The 14,698-nt window shown below is 56.3% G+C and overlaps 1 protein-coding gene across 2 annotated transcripts in view; it reads left to right on the top strand.

The window, feature by feature from the left end:
• GRM4 (glutamate metabotropic receptor 4) overlaps positions 1 to 14,698 on the top strand; it is a 102,082-nt gene that overhangs the window by 13,225 nt on the left and 74,159 nt on the right. The gene's annotated exons all lie outside the window — the stretch shown is intronic.

Below are 14,698 nucleotides of genomic sequence, written 5' to 3' on the forward strand. Positions count from 1 at the left end.
TGACATGAGTGCTCTAATGGGGGTGGACAAGATGCCCTGGGGGTGGGTGAGGGGGGACCTCTAACCCGCCTTGGGGGGAGGTATCAGGGAAGGCTTCCTGTAAGAGGACAACTAGCTGAGGCTCACCAGCCAGGACACAATTAGCTAAGTCGAGGGGCGTGCTGGTGGGCAAGGAGGGCATTCCAGGCAGAGGGATCTGCATCCCATGGCCTGGTGGTGAGAAAGAGAGAGAGAGAGAGAGAGAGAGAGAGAGAGAGGGAGAGAGGGAGAGAGGGAGAGAGAGAGAGAGGGAGAGAGAGGGGGGAGAGAGGGAGAGGGAGAGAGAGAGAGAGAGAGAGAGAGAAAAGAGAAGAGAGGAGAAGAGAAGAGAAAAGAAGAGAAGAGAGAGAGAGCCTAGTGTGCTTGTGGGGGCCTGGCTCTCCCACCTGCCTGGGGCTGCAGGAGCTGGGCCTGACCAGGCTGCCGCCTTCCCCACAGGGGTCGCTCTTGACAGCAGGATGGCCTTGGGTCGCAGCTGGAAGGGGTTTATGGGAAGCCTGAAGTGTGAGGAAACGTTAAGTGCCTTCTAAGTACTTTGATTATTTTAAATTGCTTAAGTGGTTTCTAAGATGGTCCTAAGTATCCCCGTGACAAAATCAATTAGAAAAGTACAACAAACTCAATAAGAGGAGAGTAGCCCTCTCACCTGCCTTCCCTGCCCTCATTCCCACCTGGGCCTGGGCGCTCAGCCTGGACCAGGACCCCCTCCTCTCGCCTCCCAACACCAGACTGGGGCTCCCCCACCGCCTGTGCTGGGCTCTCCCGGCCTTGAGTCCTGACCCCTCCCTCAGGCATTTCAGTTGGTGGTGGGGGAGGGAGGGTGTGTGTGTTTGGGGACTTGACAGGGTCTCCTTTAAAGTTGCTTCTCTCTCCGGAATGAGCCTTTTGTCTGGCCGCTGGGGGACCTGGAGCACCCTAGGCACGGCCTCCTTTTCAGTGACAGCATTATTGTGTGAGTGCATCAGACCTTCCCCTGGGTGTTCAAAGGAGCCAGAGGACGTACCCCAGCCCCAGCCTCTCCTGGAGGCAGCCACCGCTCCCTGCGTGCCTTCCAGAGAGCTCTCAGCCTGGGCGTGGCTGCCGTGTCACACACTCCAGGCAACATTCACCAGCACGTGGGGGGGGTGTGCACACGTGTGTTCTCCCCCTCCATTTTCACACATCCGCAGCTGCTGCTGGGTGAGCTCCCAGTGCTCTTGGGGTTCGCCTCTGTCGGCGCGAAAGGGCTTTGTGTGGCCCCCAGGACTGCCTGCTTCCTGTCTCCTCAGGACGGACACTTAGTAGTTTCTGATCTTGTGCTTTTACAAAGAGCCATGATGGGTAATTTTGTGATTGGCCACTCCACAGGTGTCTGTAGGGTGGATTCCTACAGACACGCGTGGGGCAAAGGGCAAGTGTGTTTATAATTTCTTGTACTCTTGCCAGCAAAGGGGTGACGGCTGGACTCGGTGGCGCCCCGTGGCCGGGGCCGTGGCTCCAGAGGAGGTCCTGTGGCTGATTCAGACTTGGCCCCCGTGCAGCCTCGTGTAGTGGATCTTGGGAGGTAGGGCCGAGCTGGCCCCTGGGCCTCAGCTCAGGAGCTGCCCAGAGGAGCGAGTGGGCTCATGTCATGTCTCACTGGTGGCTGGTGGGGTGTGAGGTTTCTGAGCCGCTTCCTCGGCCGTGTCTGTGCACGTCCAGGGGGCTCTCCCTCCACAAGGAGTCGTGGCAGTGAAGGCTGGGGTGCTGGGTGCTGGGTCCTGGGAAGCAGGAGGTGGCAGGGCGCTACCTAATTGGAGCCGTTATCCTGGGAGTGACAGGTGTTCAGGTGCTCCCTTTGGGGGTGGGTGGAAAGGTGGATGTGGCAGGTGCAGCGTAGGAGGCAGAATCAGGTGTCCTCCGTGATGCCGTGGGCATAGAGCACAGGGGTGGGGAGAGGTGCCCAGCTGGACTCTGCCGGCCTGAGGCTGGGGGACTGTGGCTTCACTTGATTCCTCCTCAGGAGGAAAGCTCCCAAAGCCCAGGAAATTCAGCCCCAGGATTGCAATCCAGCATGGTGGCTGAGGGAGGGTGTGGGCAGGGGGCCAGTCCAGCAGGGAGGGGAGATGACCTCACTCGCACCATTTGCTGTAGGCAGGAGGGATGCATGGCAGGAGGGGTCTGGGAGAAGGAGGCAGGAGCCCCAGGGCTCCCAGGGTGGCCTTGCCTTGGTACCCATCTCGTGCACCTCAACTCCAACCCTCCCTCCAGCCCCTGCCAGCTCCAGTCCAGTTCCCCGGGGTCATTCCCCGACCACACCCCTTGCAATGTCCAATCTGCTAACCTCTGCTTCTGATGTCCCCTCAGCCCCTGAAGAATGCTCTGTCTACCTTTTCTTTACATAAAAAATAATTGAAGTATAACTTGTACATGGTAAAGTACACAAATTTCGGGGGCATTACTTGATGAACTTTTATAAATTAAGATACAGAACATTTTCAGTTCCCTAGAACATTCCCTTGAGCCCCTCCCAGTCCACATCCCTCCCTCCCCAAGGCTAATCAGTAGCCTGATTTCTAAAAGCATAGATTCGTTTTTTTTTTGAGGTACGCGGGCCTCTCACGGTTGTGGCCTCTCCCGTTGCGGAGCACAGGCTCCGGACGCACAGGCTCAGCGGCCATGGCTCATGGGCCCAGCCGCTCTGCGGCATGTGGGATCTTCCCGGACCGGGGCACGAACCCGTGTCCCCTGCATCGGCAGGCGGACTCTCCACCACTGCGCCACCAGGGAAGCCCCCATCGATTAGTTTTGTCTGGTTTTGAGCTTCATACAACCAGAGTCATACAGTCAGTCTTTTGTGTGTGGCTTCTTTCACTCACATTATCTGTGAGATTCCCCCACGTGGTTGGGTATTTTGATGATTTGCTCTTTTTCATTGCTCTGCACTATTCCACTGTGTCATTGTTTGTGTAGTTCAGCATTCATTTACCCATTCTGCTGCTGCTGGACATCTGGGCTGAATTCAGTGTTTGACTATTAGGAATAAAGCTCTTCTGAACATTTGCGTACATGTCTTTTAGTGGACATTAGTGCTCATTTACATTATATATATAAATATGAGTAGATATGATTGCTGGCTCTTTGGCTGCATGAATGATTAGATTTAGGAGAAACTGCCAAACATTTCCCTAATGGGATTATACCTTCCCGCCACATTTGTTTTTTCTTTGGAAATTCTACCTGTGCTTCAAAGGCGCATCTTGAATGCCACCTCTCCTGACATCCTGATGGATAACAGCATTGGTCACTTGGATGTCAGCTCTACAGGGCACGGTTGTGTCCCTTTTCTTGTCTGCTCTATCTCTAGGGCCTGGAACCTGATAGGTGCTTCATAAAATGAATAGTTGAATGTATGTCCCTGGCCCTGTGTCAGGAGTTTCACATAGGTTATCTAATGTAAGTCACTGGCTAGGAAGTCTGTCACACTGGCCCTATTCTACAGGTGAGGAAACTGAAGCTTGTCCAGAAAGCAGTGGAGGCCTGCAGCACTGCCTATCCCTGAAGCCTCTGCTCATTCCACAGTTCTCAGCGGCATGTGTTTGGAATTTCTTGCTCTTTTTCAGCTCGCCCACTTTGATTTCACTCGGCCTCATATTCTAGTCCGGGGGTTGTTGAATTAAATCTCATGGGTGACCTAGTTAGCTTGTGACCCAGCCAGCTCCTGAAGGATCTGTCAGCTTTTTCTTTATCCTGAGCCTGTGCCCTAGAATCAGGGTTTTCCAGGTTGGGATAGGGGTGGGAAGGCTGAAGAAACCCACCCGTATGAAATTAAAGCCCTCTTTTGGCATGGCCAACATTTCTACCTTGTCAAAATCCCTTTCCATTGGTTGTGACAACCCCTGAGGTCACAGCCTGGCCACCGTCATTTGCATTTTCCCAGTGAAAAAATTGGAGCCCAGGGAGGTGGTGTGACCTGCCTAGAGCTGTCAAGGAGCCTGGGCAGGAGCTGAGGTGAGGGCCTTGAACTCCTGCCTTCCAGCCATGTGCTGTAGGATTGTGGGGTGTGCTGGGAGTGGATGGAGAACGGGAGTTAGGCTAAGAACCCACCAAGGCTTGTCCCAGGGCCGCTTTGGGAAGCTGGAAAGGCTCTTTCAGGTCATCGATTTACTAAATGGTCTTTTAGAGCCCTGAAAGGTGTGCTGGGGTGTCTCAGGGGCAGATCCCCAGAGGAGCCTGGAGGCTACTGTCCATGGTGCTGAAACAGGACTTGGCCGTTGGGAAGCAGAGGAGGGGGCAGTAGAGCTGGCTTTGGGGGCGCTATAGCTTTCCAGGAGGTGCTATCCTGCCAGTTTTGGTGGGAGCTGGGCATGTGGCTGGGCAGACGGTGCAGGCGCCTTGATATTTTAATTGAAGCCTGGAGACACGGTTACTCTCTCTGCTGTGCTAACAATGTACGGAATAAATAATTCATTGGTGGCTGTGTTGTGCCTGCTGTTCTCACCCATGGGGGTGGCCACACGTGTGCTCAACATGCAAGCTGCTGGGTGGGCCAGGAGCTGCTATTATGGGCTGGTGGCTGGACCAGAGGCGGCGCGTTGCCATTTTAACAGGGCCTGGTCACCTCTCAACCGCCGTGAATCCGTTTCCTCCCAGGCAAGCCCCAAAGAGAGGTGAGTGGAATGCGGGGCCAGCTGCTCCTGTGTGCTGTAGTTAAGTGGCACTTAAAGGTCTATTTGTCCTCAGAGCAGCCTGAAATGGCAGCAACCTGGAGGAAAAGCCCCTCTTTTTTTTTTTTTTTTTTTTTTTTTTGTGGTACGCGGGCCTCTCACTGTTGTGCCCTCTCCCGTTGCGGAGCACAGGCTCCGGATGCTCAGGCTCAGCGGCCATGACTCACAGGCCCAGCCGCTCCGCAGCATGCGGGATCCTCCCGGACCGGGGCACGAACCTGTGCCCCCTGCATCGGCAGGCGGACTCTCAACCGCTGTGCCACCAGGGAAGCCCAAGGAAAGGCCCCTCTTAATGGACACTCTCCCTGGGCTGTGTTTAAACTGGTTCCATTGGATTCAGCAAATATGTATGGAGCTCCAAGTTTGTGCAAGATACCGGAGCAGGTGGTGGGGATGGGAGAGATTGCCAGTGAATAAATCTGGGTCCTTCCTGGATGCGGAGGTATGACATGCATATGATTTGTCACAGCTCAAGTTGGGGGTGTGGGAGGGCTGTGGTGGAGGTACAGGCGAGAGTGTGTGGGGGCTCAGAGTAGGGAGAGGTCGGTTCTGACAGGGCATACATGGGGTGGCTGCCTGGAGGAGGTGTCCTGCAGGCAGAGAGGGAACCATGACAGTGCTCCAGTGGAAAGGACAGCTATGTCTGGCATGGATGCAGCAGGGCTCCTGGCATGGGAGAGGGTCAGTGGAGAGGGAGTTGGGATGGATTAGGGGCTGAGGCCAAGAGTGTGGGCTTGATGCTGCAGGATGGTGCCTTGGTCCGATTTGGGTGTTAAAATATTCCTTTGGGTGTGGAGTGGAGGTTTGGTTGCAGGCCGAGGCCTGAGGCTGAGAGAATGGTTAGGAGACTGATGGAACAGTTCAGACCGGAGGTTATGGTGGCCCGAATGATGGCCTAAAGCATGGTGTCATTCATTCATTCATTCATTCATTCACCAATCAAATAATTAGTGAGTCATATGTTAGGCTAGGTTAGGAATAGAGCAGGGAACAAAAACACATGCAATCCTTCCCCACATGGAGCTGACCTTCTAAAGGGAGAGAAAGACAGTAAACAAGCAATAATTCAAGAGGTGACAGGTGCTGTGGAGGAAAATTGCAGAGGGCCAGGGGTTTCGAGAGCGATGGAGGAGGTGAAGCGCTCTTTTAAACCAGGTGGACAGGGAAGGGGCGTTTGAATATAGGCCCAGGCAAGTGAGGAAGGGAACCAGGTGCCTGGATGGTATTGTGGGTGAAGGGCACAGCCAGTGCCAAGGCCCCGAAGCAGGAGCATTCTTGGTGCATCTGAAGAACAAGGAGGCTGTTCAGAGAGGAGGGGAAGAGGTGGCAGGGCTGGGTCAGCAGGAGCTCTGGGTCCCAGGACAGAGTGTGGCTGTTCACTTCAGATGCATGAGTGGCCTGTGGAGAGTTTTAAGCGGAAAGTGATGGGATCAGATTTATGGTGTCAAAGGCCCTCTGGCTGCCCTGTGTGGGCTGAAGGTGTAGCCGTGTCAGAGGTAGGCATGGAGGAGTTTATGTGTAATAACCCTCCCTCCCTCTCCCCTCCTCCCAGGGGGCAGTCAGCCCCCAGCCCTCCTCTGCAGAAAGCCCCTGAGGAGGCTTCCAGGAGGCCTGGCAATTCTGCAGAGCCCTGTTCTTCCCGTCCCCCTGCCCCACGCCCCTGGTCCCCAATCCCTGGCACGCTGCGGCTGGGACCCTCAGCCACTGCTGGATGTGCCTTGTTCAGGGCCCTCTCTTGGCCTTAGTCACCATAAGGTAAGCATTGTGGCAAATGTCTCCCTCGCTGAGTTGATGTGAGGTTTAAATGGGAGAATGTCTGTGAAAGCTGTAGAGGGAAGGCCATTATTATTACAAATTTCAAAGCTAGAGGGCAGACAGAAGGGAATGGTTGAAGGGGGCCCTGAGAGTAGTTATTTAGGAACCTGTGACTCCAGGTGGCGGTCCTGGCTGAAATATGCATAGATTCAAAAGCTGCAGGGAAGAGATATTTAGGGAAGCACATGCTGACAGACAGCACAAGGAAGTGGTGGGTGTGGGGTGCACCCTTGCCCTGAGGGTGCTGCAGTGACCCCCTGATGTCTGAGCCCTGGGTTGAGTCCTGTCCTCACAGGAGGTCCTTCTTCAGCTTCCCCTGTGCCCTGTGCCCCCTCTGGCCCCTTCCCACCGAGAGGTTGGGGCCAGGAGGGTGTTTCCAGCTGGAACCTGCTGTGGGCACCAGAGTGTCCTCATCTGGGGAGTTGCTCACGCTCCCCACCTTCCATTACCATGCCTTTCTCTCCCCCACAGAGAACCTGGGGACTCCCCAGCCTCCAATCAGCTCAGGCCCAACCTCAGGAACCTCCCTCCGTCCCTCCTCGCGAGGGTGGTTGAGTTATCTGCCGCTCATATGTTTGGCAGAGAGCTGGCGGTGAGACCCAGACTGGGAGCACGTTCACCATGGGGCTCCTTCTGGGGGAACCCCTCTGATTGCTGTCCGCAGCCGTGGATCTGCTGAGGCCCTCCAGGAGCTGCTTATAGAGCTGTGAGCGGGAGACACTGCCTCCCTGGGGCTAGGGGAGAGGACTCAAAGAAAGGGCCTGTTTAATTTAATTCTGTGTTTTATTGCTCGTTGGATAAATAACCTTCATTGAGATGGAAGGTGGGGGGGGGATGGACAGGGAAGTTTGATTAATTTCGAGCTGGTTTCTCATTTGTTAATTTTCTCCCAGTTCAGCAGGATTATTAAAACAAATTACCGACACTGCTCTCTCCTCCCTGGGCTGGAGCGGGGCTTGGTTCACAGGAGTGATCCTGCCCCTCTTTTCCACTACAGTTATTTAGGTACGACTTGGGGTGAGGGATGAGGCCTCCCCTGTCTCGGGGTCTCTGGGCGAGGCCCCCATTTCTTCTTGGGGATCTTCACGTCCCTGCAGCCTCATGGAGGTGCTGGGCACCCAGGGAACGGTGGGAGGTGCTGGCCAGCCAGGGCCCTCTCCCTCCAGCAGTGCCAGTTACCTGGGTGGGCTGGGGCCTGGAGTGAGGGACAGGCCTGCCAACTCCAGCCCTCTCCCCAACCCATGGGATCCCAGGGAGCGGGACAGGCGGACGAGCATGGCAGGTGGGCTCACAGTCTCTGGGCTGCCCCTCCCCCTGGTGCCCAGTCCTTCGGTCCTCCTCAACCCCCGCTGACCCTGTCTAGGCTCATCAGCCCTCGCCCACCTTGAGCTCTGCCCCTGCCAGGCTGGATCTCCTATTGGTTGGGTCAACCCTGCAGAAAAACCGCCCCTTGACGGGTGGTAATGGGGTGGTCAGCACTTTCCTGCTCACTGTGGGCAGTTGAGAGTTCCAGCTGCTTGATGGGCAGCTGGGCAGGGTGGTGACAGTTCAGGGGGTGTTATGAACATTCTTTTGTGCTCCCCAAAATGCACAGTAAATGCTGCCCCTGCCCATCCTGATTATACAGGAGTGTGTGTGTGTGCCCGTGCACACACACACACATTCAGGTATATTTAGCACCATGAACCACTGTCAGCATGTGTGCTTGTGTGTCCAGGATGTGTGTGTGGGACTCAGGGCGTGCTTGTGTGAGCTTGTGCTCCTGAATATGGGGGTGGGTGTCTCAGCTACACTCAGGTAGACCTAGTGTGCATGCCTGGCTCAGGGCATACCATGTGTCTCTAGATGTATCTGTGTGTGACTCATGTAATTCTGTGTGCGTAGTGTGTGCTCTCGTGTCTGTGTACCTGGGTGTATGTGGAGCGGGCAGGGGCGAGCACCTTCTGTGTGTGTGTGCGCGCGCGACGCCCTCGGCACATGCACGTGAGCGGGTCCTTCGGTCTTGGTGGACTGAATCTGCCGGCTCCTGGCAAGGCTGCTAGGTGTGTCCACGTCTGTGTCCGTGTGTGCATGTTTCCTCCTCCCTGGTCCCTGCCCCCATTGGCTGATACTCTGGAGCATGAGATTGGATTACCTGGACTGTCCACCTGGGCAGGCTGCCCTGAGGGTGACCATGGGGAGACCTGTCTCTGCTTGGCTCCGCGTTGCTTGGGGGACACAGGGGTCCCCTGGAGAGAGGCTGTTCCCTGTGGCCTCCTGACCCTCCACTCCCCCAGCCCGCCCCAAAGGACCTTCTTGCTGTCTTCATCTCCAGGCCTGAGCTGTAGGGAGGGGCGGGTGAAGGAGAGCTGCCAGGCAGGATAGATGGCCCTGAAGCCTGGGCTTGGGGGGCGGGCACCAGCTTGACCTCTAACTCCTGAGGCTGGGCAGTGGGTGTGGGACGCCTCGGCCTCTGTGACCCACAGGCTGTTGAGGCTGCCAATCCTATGAGGCACAGTTCACTCCAGATACTTCCTCCAGGAGAGATGTGTTATATCAAGTCGAGTGAGAAGGGCCATGGGTCAGGGGACAGGGAGGGCTGTGGGGCTGCTTGAGATGAGCTGTTCAGTGACAGCCTCTCTGAGAAGGTTATGTTTGATCAGAGATGTGAATGAGTGAAAGGGTGTGCTCTGTGGCTCTGCGGGGGGGAAAGCCAGCCGGGCAGAGGGCACAGCACGTGCAAAGGCTGTGAGGCTGGACCATTCTTGGGGCTCAGGGGCTGTTTAAGGAGGCCAGTGTGGCCAGAGGGAAGTGAGTGGGGGGAGGGTTGTTAAGAGCTGAAGTCGGCCAGGTAGCAGGTGTTGGGGAGATGCTTGGGAGGCTTTGGGCCCTTCTGAATTGTCCCTGCAGGTGCCCGCTGTCTGCTGGGCCTGGCTGTGCCGGGAGACGGGACCCCTCTCCGGGCTCTGCTCCCAGCGGCTGCTCCCAGTGGGACCTGCTGAAGCCCGGGCTCATGGGCAGACCTTTGTCAACTCTCTGGCTTTATGGAGATTCTGGGGCAGGGGCCTGAGTCGGGGGGACCAGGTGGGAGGGGCCAAGATCCGCTCCGGGCTTCCCTCTCAGAGAGGAGTGTCAGCTCAGATCACCAGTTGCTGGAAACTGTGGGCATGTCCTGCCTGTCCCCTCACTGTCTGGACAGGCCCCAGATGTGCTGATGGCTCTCGCTGTGGGCTTGGAGGGAGGCCGGGCAGCAGGATGGAAAGATTCCTGCTCTGGCATTGGTGGGCCTGGGTTTCCATCAGTAGCTGAGGGATTGAGGGCCAACGACTTCTTTCCTGTCTCCAGGTCCTTGCCCATAAAGTGCAGAGAGCAATGTCCACCTGGAAGGGGTGTTGTCAGAATGAAATTAGTGAGGTTAGAAGGCCCAGTCACAGGTCAGACCCCAGAGCAGACCTGAGATGAGCATGGCGGGCAGCTTTCCTGGGTGGTGCCCTCAGGATGGAGGAGAAGTAAGAAGGGAAGTTCCAGGGCCACTGCCTTCATGAGCTGGTACCTTGGTGGGTGCCTGGGACTCATCACACCTGGGCTGCTGGGGGAACAGCGTAGAGCAGGTCCTCAGTACTGGGCAGGACCGTGCTGTCCCCATCCCATCACAGTACCAGGCACACTGTGGGCAGGTGGACTGTGGTCGCTGAACGGAATCAGACATCTGCAGGTTTCTGCAGTAGATGGAAGGAAGCAGAAGGGTCTGGGGAGAGGTTCCCCCCCCAAATCATACCTGCCATCCTTTGAGAGGAGCTGGGCCCTTCCAGGCTGGAGGCTGAATTTCTGGGCTGAGAGGCACAGAGACAGCACAACAGAGCTGGGGTGTCTCAGAGGTGATTCAGGTCAATCCTTACTTCCACGGGGAGGTGGCAGAGGCTGATGGCAGGTGGAGCCCAGCGGCGAGAGTTCAGATGCATGTCTTTGGGCAAGTAATTCAGCTTTTCTGGGCCTCGGTTTCCTCACCTGTAAAGTAGGCGGAATGCTAGTACCTTGATGACAGGTGTCTGGTGAGGACGAAATAAATGAGTGCTGAGAACAGAGCCTGGCACATAGTGAGCATTCAGTAAATGTCAGTTATTACTGTGATTGTTATTTTATGATTATTAGATGAGAAACCTGGGGCACAGGATGGAAGAGGGTCTAGTTTGAGGTCACACGATGAGTTAGTGACAGACTAGAATTCAGGCTCTTTCTACCCTGGCCAGATCTCAGAGCGGCAGAAGGTGCCGGCAACGGGGGTGAGAGGCGGGGTAGCTTCCCCTCCGCTCTGGGCTGAGTCCCTGGCCCCTCCTCAACCTGCTATGTCACTGGGGCAGCTGGAGAATCCCCAGGAGCCCAGTTATCTTGAAGGAATGGGCTTGACCCAGAAGAGAAGCGGGCAGCTGACCCGGAGAACTTGTTTGCCTGGCTCCTGGCTTCAGACTCTTCTTTTGGTCTTGGGTGCGCGCAGAGTTCAGGGGAGGGCTCACTGAGAGTTTTGTCACAGAGGGAGACACTTGGAGCTGGAGGGATTTTGGGGGGGGGTCAGGCTTCTCTCTATCTCCACACACGCCCCGGGGCCAGGCCACCCTCACCTCTTACCTGGACTAGTGCAGTAGCCTTCCCAGTGCACTTGGTGGTTCCCATCTTGCCCTGGATCTGTTTCCAGTACAACCATGTCTCATGCTATATTCTCCCATCCTCTCTGTGTTTTTGCCTTTCCTTGAACCAGCCACAGGGCCTTTGCACCTGTCTCACCTCCATCTGGGTTGTTCTTCCCTCTTTACCTGGGTATTGCCTACCCATCCTTCAGGTGTCAGCTCACTGCCCCTCCTCAGGGAGCCCTCCTTGGGTGCCCTGACCAGATTCAGGCCCTTACTCCAGGCTCTCACAGGTGACCCCCGCACCCCCCACCCCCGACCTCTTCCCAGCCCATCTCAGAGGTTGTGATTATGTATGTTTTGGTGTGTGTATCTGGTTAGAGACCGTCTCTCCCACAGGACTCAGCTCCATGGGAACAGCGGTTTGTCTGCTTTTGCTCACTGTCGTCTCCCCGGTGCCTACCATGGCGCTGGGCACAGAATGAGTGCTCAGTAAATATATTTTATTTTTGTTTAATAAATTTATTTGTTTATTTTTGGCTACACTGGGTCTTCGTTGCTGCGCACGGGCTTTCTCTAGTTGCGGCGAGTGGGGGCTTCTCTTCGTTGTGGTGTGCGGGCTTCTCATTGCGGTGGCTTCTCTTGTTGTGGAGCATGGGCTCTAGGCGCACGGGCTTAGTTGCTCCATGTGGGATCTTCCCAGACAGGGATTGAACCTATGTCCTCTGCATTGGCAAGCAGATTCTTAACCACTGCACCACCAGAGAAATCCTGTAAATATATTTTAAATGAATGCATGATGGGTTGGGAGGCCCATATCACCTCCACCCTTGCCAGGGCCCAGAAACCCTTGTTTTGCAGATGGAGATGGGGCTTCCACAGCAAATGTCCCCCAAGAGGGAACCCTGAGTTAGAACAGCACCCCAGGTACACCTGCATGGGACCCCCTTCTTGAGGGTGCTGGTGAGAGATAGGTCAGAGCCAGGGGCTGCCAGTGCCTGAGGACAGCGGTGGGCGCAGCTAGGAATCAGAGAAGCCCCTGGAGGTTGGCGGTGCCCCCTGCAGGCTGGGTTCTCAGCAGCTGGCTCCATCCCAGGGCCCCGGGAGGCAGTGCTGGGTCAAAGGGGGGTGGGCAGGGGAGAGATGAGCTCTGCAGGTGGCTAGTTGTCAGCCTGCCCTGTGGTCTTGGCTAAATTGCTGCACTTGGCCTACCCATTCCCCTGTCCAGCCCAGGGCTCAGGCTCCCTCACTCCAGTGGGGCCTCCTCCCTGCCAGCCTGGCTGTGGCTGAGCTGTGATATAAATTACCTGGAGTAATGGTGATGTGACTTTTATCGGCTTGTGTGTTCGATAATGTTTGTACATCCCATTATATCATATTATATTAACACAGAGCCATATATTCCACGCAGCGCGGCACATTTACCTGACTTGGGAGAACACTGGGCAGATGCCGTGGTTCATCTCTCGCTGCCTGGCCATGCCCCCATTGCTGGCCAGCAGGACAGTGCCATTACAGATGCTCCAGGGGCACCCCGTTTACTGAGGTCGTCCCGGCCCCGCCCCCGACACCCGCAGCTTGGGGGTGGGCTCAGCGGGTTCTGTGGAAGAGGCTTCCGGATGTCACCCCCACATCGTGGAGGCCCCGTCCTCTGTCCTTACCTTGTGAGTCCAGGGCTCATTAAACCTCCATTGAACAGATGTGGAAACTGAGGCTCGGACACGGGAAGTGTGTATCCAAGAGATGCGGTGAGGGAAGGCCAGGAGCAAGGACTCTTGGCTCCCCATCCTGGCTGCTTCCCAGGGGCAGGGATGGTGTGGACACAGGGCAGGAGGCTGGCAACGTAAATGGAGTATGTGCCAGGCGGGGCGTAGGGGTGAGAATGCCCAGGTGCCGGAGTCAGACAGACCTGGGTTCAAATCCTGCCTTGCCACTTGCTGTGTGATTTTGTTTCCATATTTTCTTGGGCCTCAGTTGTCTTATCTGCCAAATGAAGGTAATAATAACATTCACTTTGTGGGGTTGTTGTGTGCAGATTAAATGAGAGAATCCCTGTGGAGTGCTGGGCGTGGTGTAGGAGCTTCTGAAACGGTAGCTCCTGGGCCTGCTTGGATTCCGCTAATACCTGCGCAGCCTCCTGCCTGCTGCTGTCCCACCCGGCTCTCAGGATGCCCAGCCCCAGCCCGGCCGGTTCTGAGTGCCCGGTCCCTGCTCAGCCGCACCCTCACCTCGGTGCCCTGGGGTACGGCAGCCCCCTGGGCTGGTCCCGAGCCCCTGCCCCTTGGACACTTGGATGTGGCCTGGTGCCCGGTGCTGCCCGGCTCCCTGGCCCACAGGCAGCCTCATGGCATGGAGAGAGCCCAGCTTGGCCATCAGGTGGGCCTGGGTGTGGCTCCCGGCCCCAAAGCTAGGTGACCCCAGGCACGGGCCTCAGCTCTGAGCTGCAGCCTCTCGTGTCAATCGGGGCGAAGGAAACCTTCGCGCTCCCTCAGGGTGTGGTGAGAATCAACAGGAGAGTCTGTATCAGTAGCTGCCGCACCTGGTATGTATCAGACACAAAGTAATGGCTCCTGGCAGCTTGGATGTTTGTATCTCTTTCCAAGCTTTCATGTCTGTTGACAGAGGCCGGTTCTCACCACTGTGCCCACTGGACAGATGTGGAGACTGAGGCTCACAGGGGCGGTGACTTGCCTGCAGTCTTGCAGCGAGGCAGTGGGCAGAGGGGGTGGTGGCCTGCTTCTCACCTCTGGAAACCTGGGCTTTGGGCCCTTCTAGGAGAAGGGGGTGCAGGCACTGCAGCCTCATGGGGCTCCCCTGGCCCCCACCGTTCCCCCCCAGACTCTGGGTTCCTCCATCCCTCGGCTTCCCCCCACATGTCACTCTTGACAAGCTTACGGAGTCAGCATGTAAAACCTGCAAAAGTGAGTGTAATTTATTGATCTAAATTTTGCTTATGAAATAGGACAAGTGCTGATTTGAGGATCTTGTTTCCTCTCGCCCTTACGCTGCCTGCTCCCCCGCCCGCTCTTACCTGCGGTAATTCCCCCGAGCCTGCATCAGAACCCGCTCCTTTGTCAGCCCCACGAGGCTCTCCACTCTACGCCCTCTATTCTTTTCCAGGCTCCGTGCCTTATCGGCGCCCCCCCTTTTTTCCTGGGCTCCTAAGAAAACATATAATGTTTAAAAGGGTGAGACAAGGTGCTGAATAAAACACTTTCTGGGGAAATATTTGTTCAAAGACGTGTTGCCTGCATCTGTCTGGTTCTCTCCTGGAAAACATAATTCAGAGCAGGCCTGGAATTAATCCAAGTGTCCCCTTGCTTTCCTGATAAGAGGGTGGGTGGCTACCCGGGAAGGGGAGACATAGGTGGGGGGGGGATGGCCCCCCAACGAGTGCCTTCTAGGATATCACTGTGAAATCAGGGGGATAGGGCCCCAGGAGGTGCATGAGCTGAGCCCTGGGGTGGGAGGAGGGATACCTCAGAGCATCTTCCGTGAGCAGGGTGCTGCTGTGGAGCGGCCCCCTTCCACAGAGCAATGCCCTCCACTTACCCA

The sequence above is a fragment of the Mesoplodon densirostris genome, chromosome 10 (genome assembly GCF_025265405.1).
Source record: "Mesoplodon densirostris isolate mMesDen1 chromosome 10, mMesDen1 primary haplotype, whole genome shotgun sequence".
Taxonomy (NCBI): Eukaryota; Metazoa; Chordata; class Mammalia; order Artiodactyla; family Ziphiidae; genus Mesoplodon; species Mesoplodon densirostris.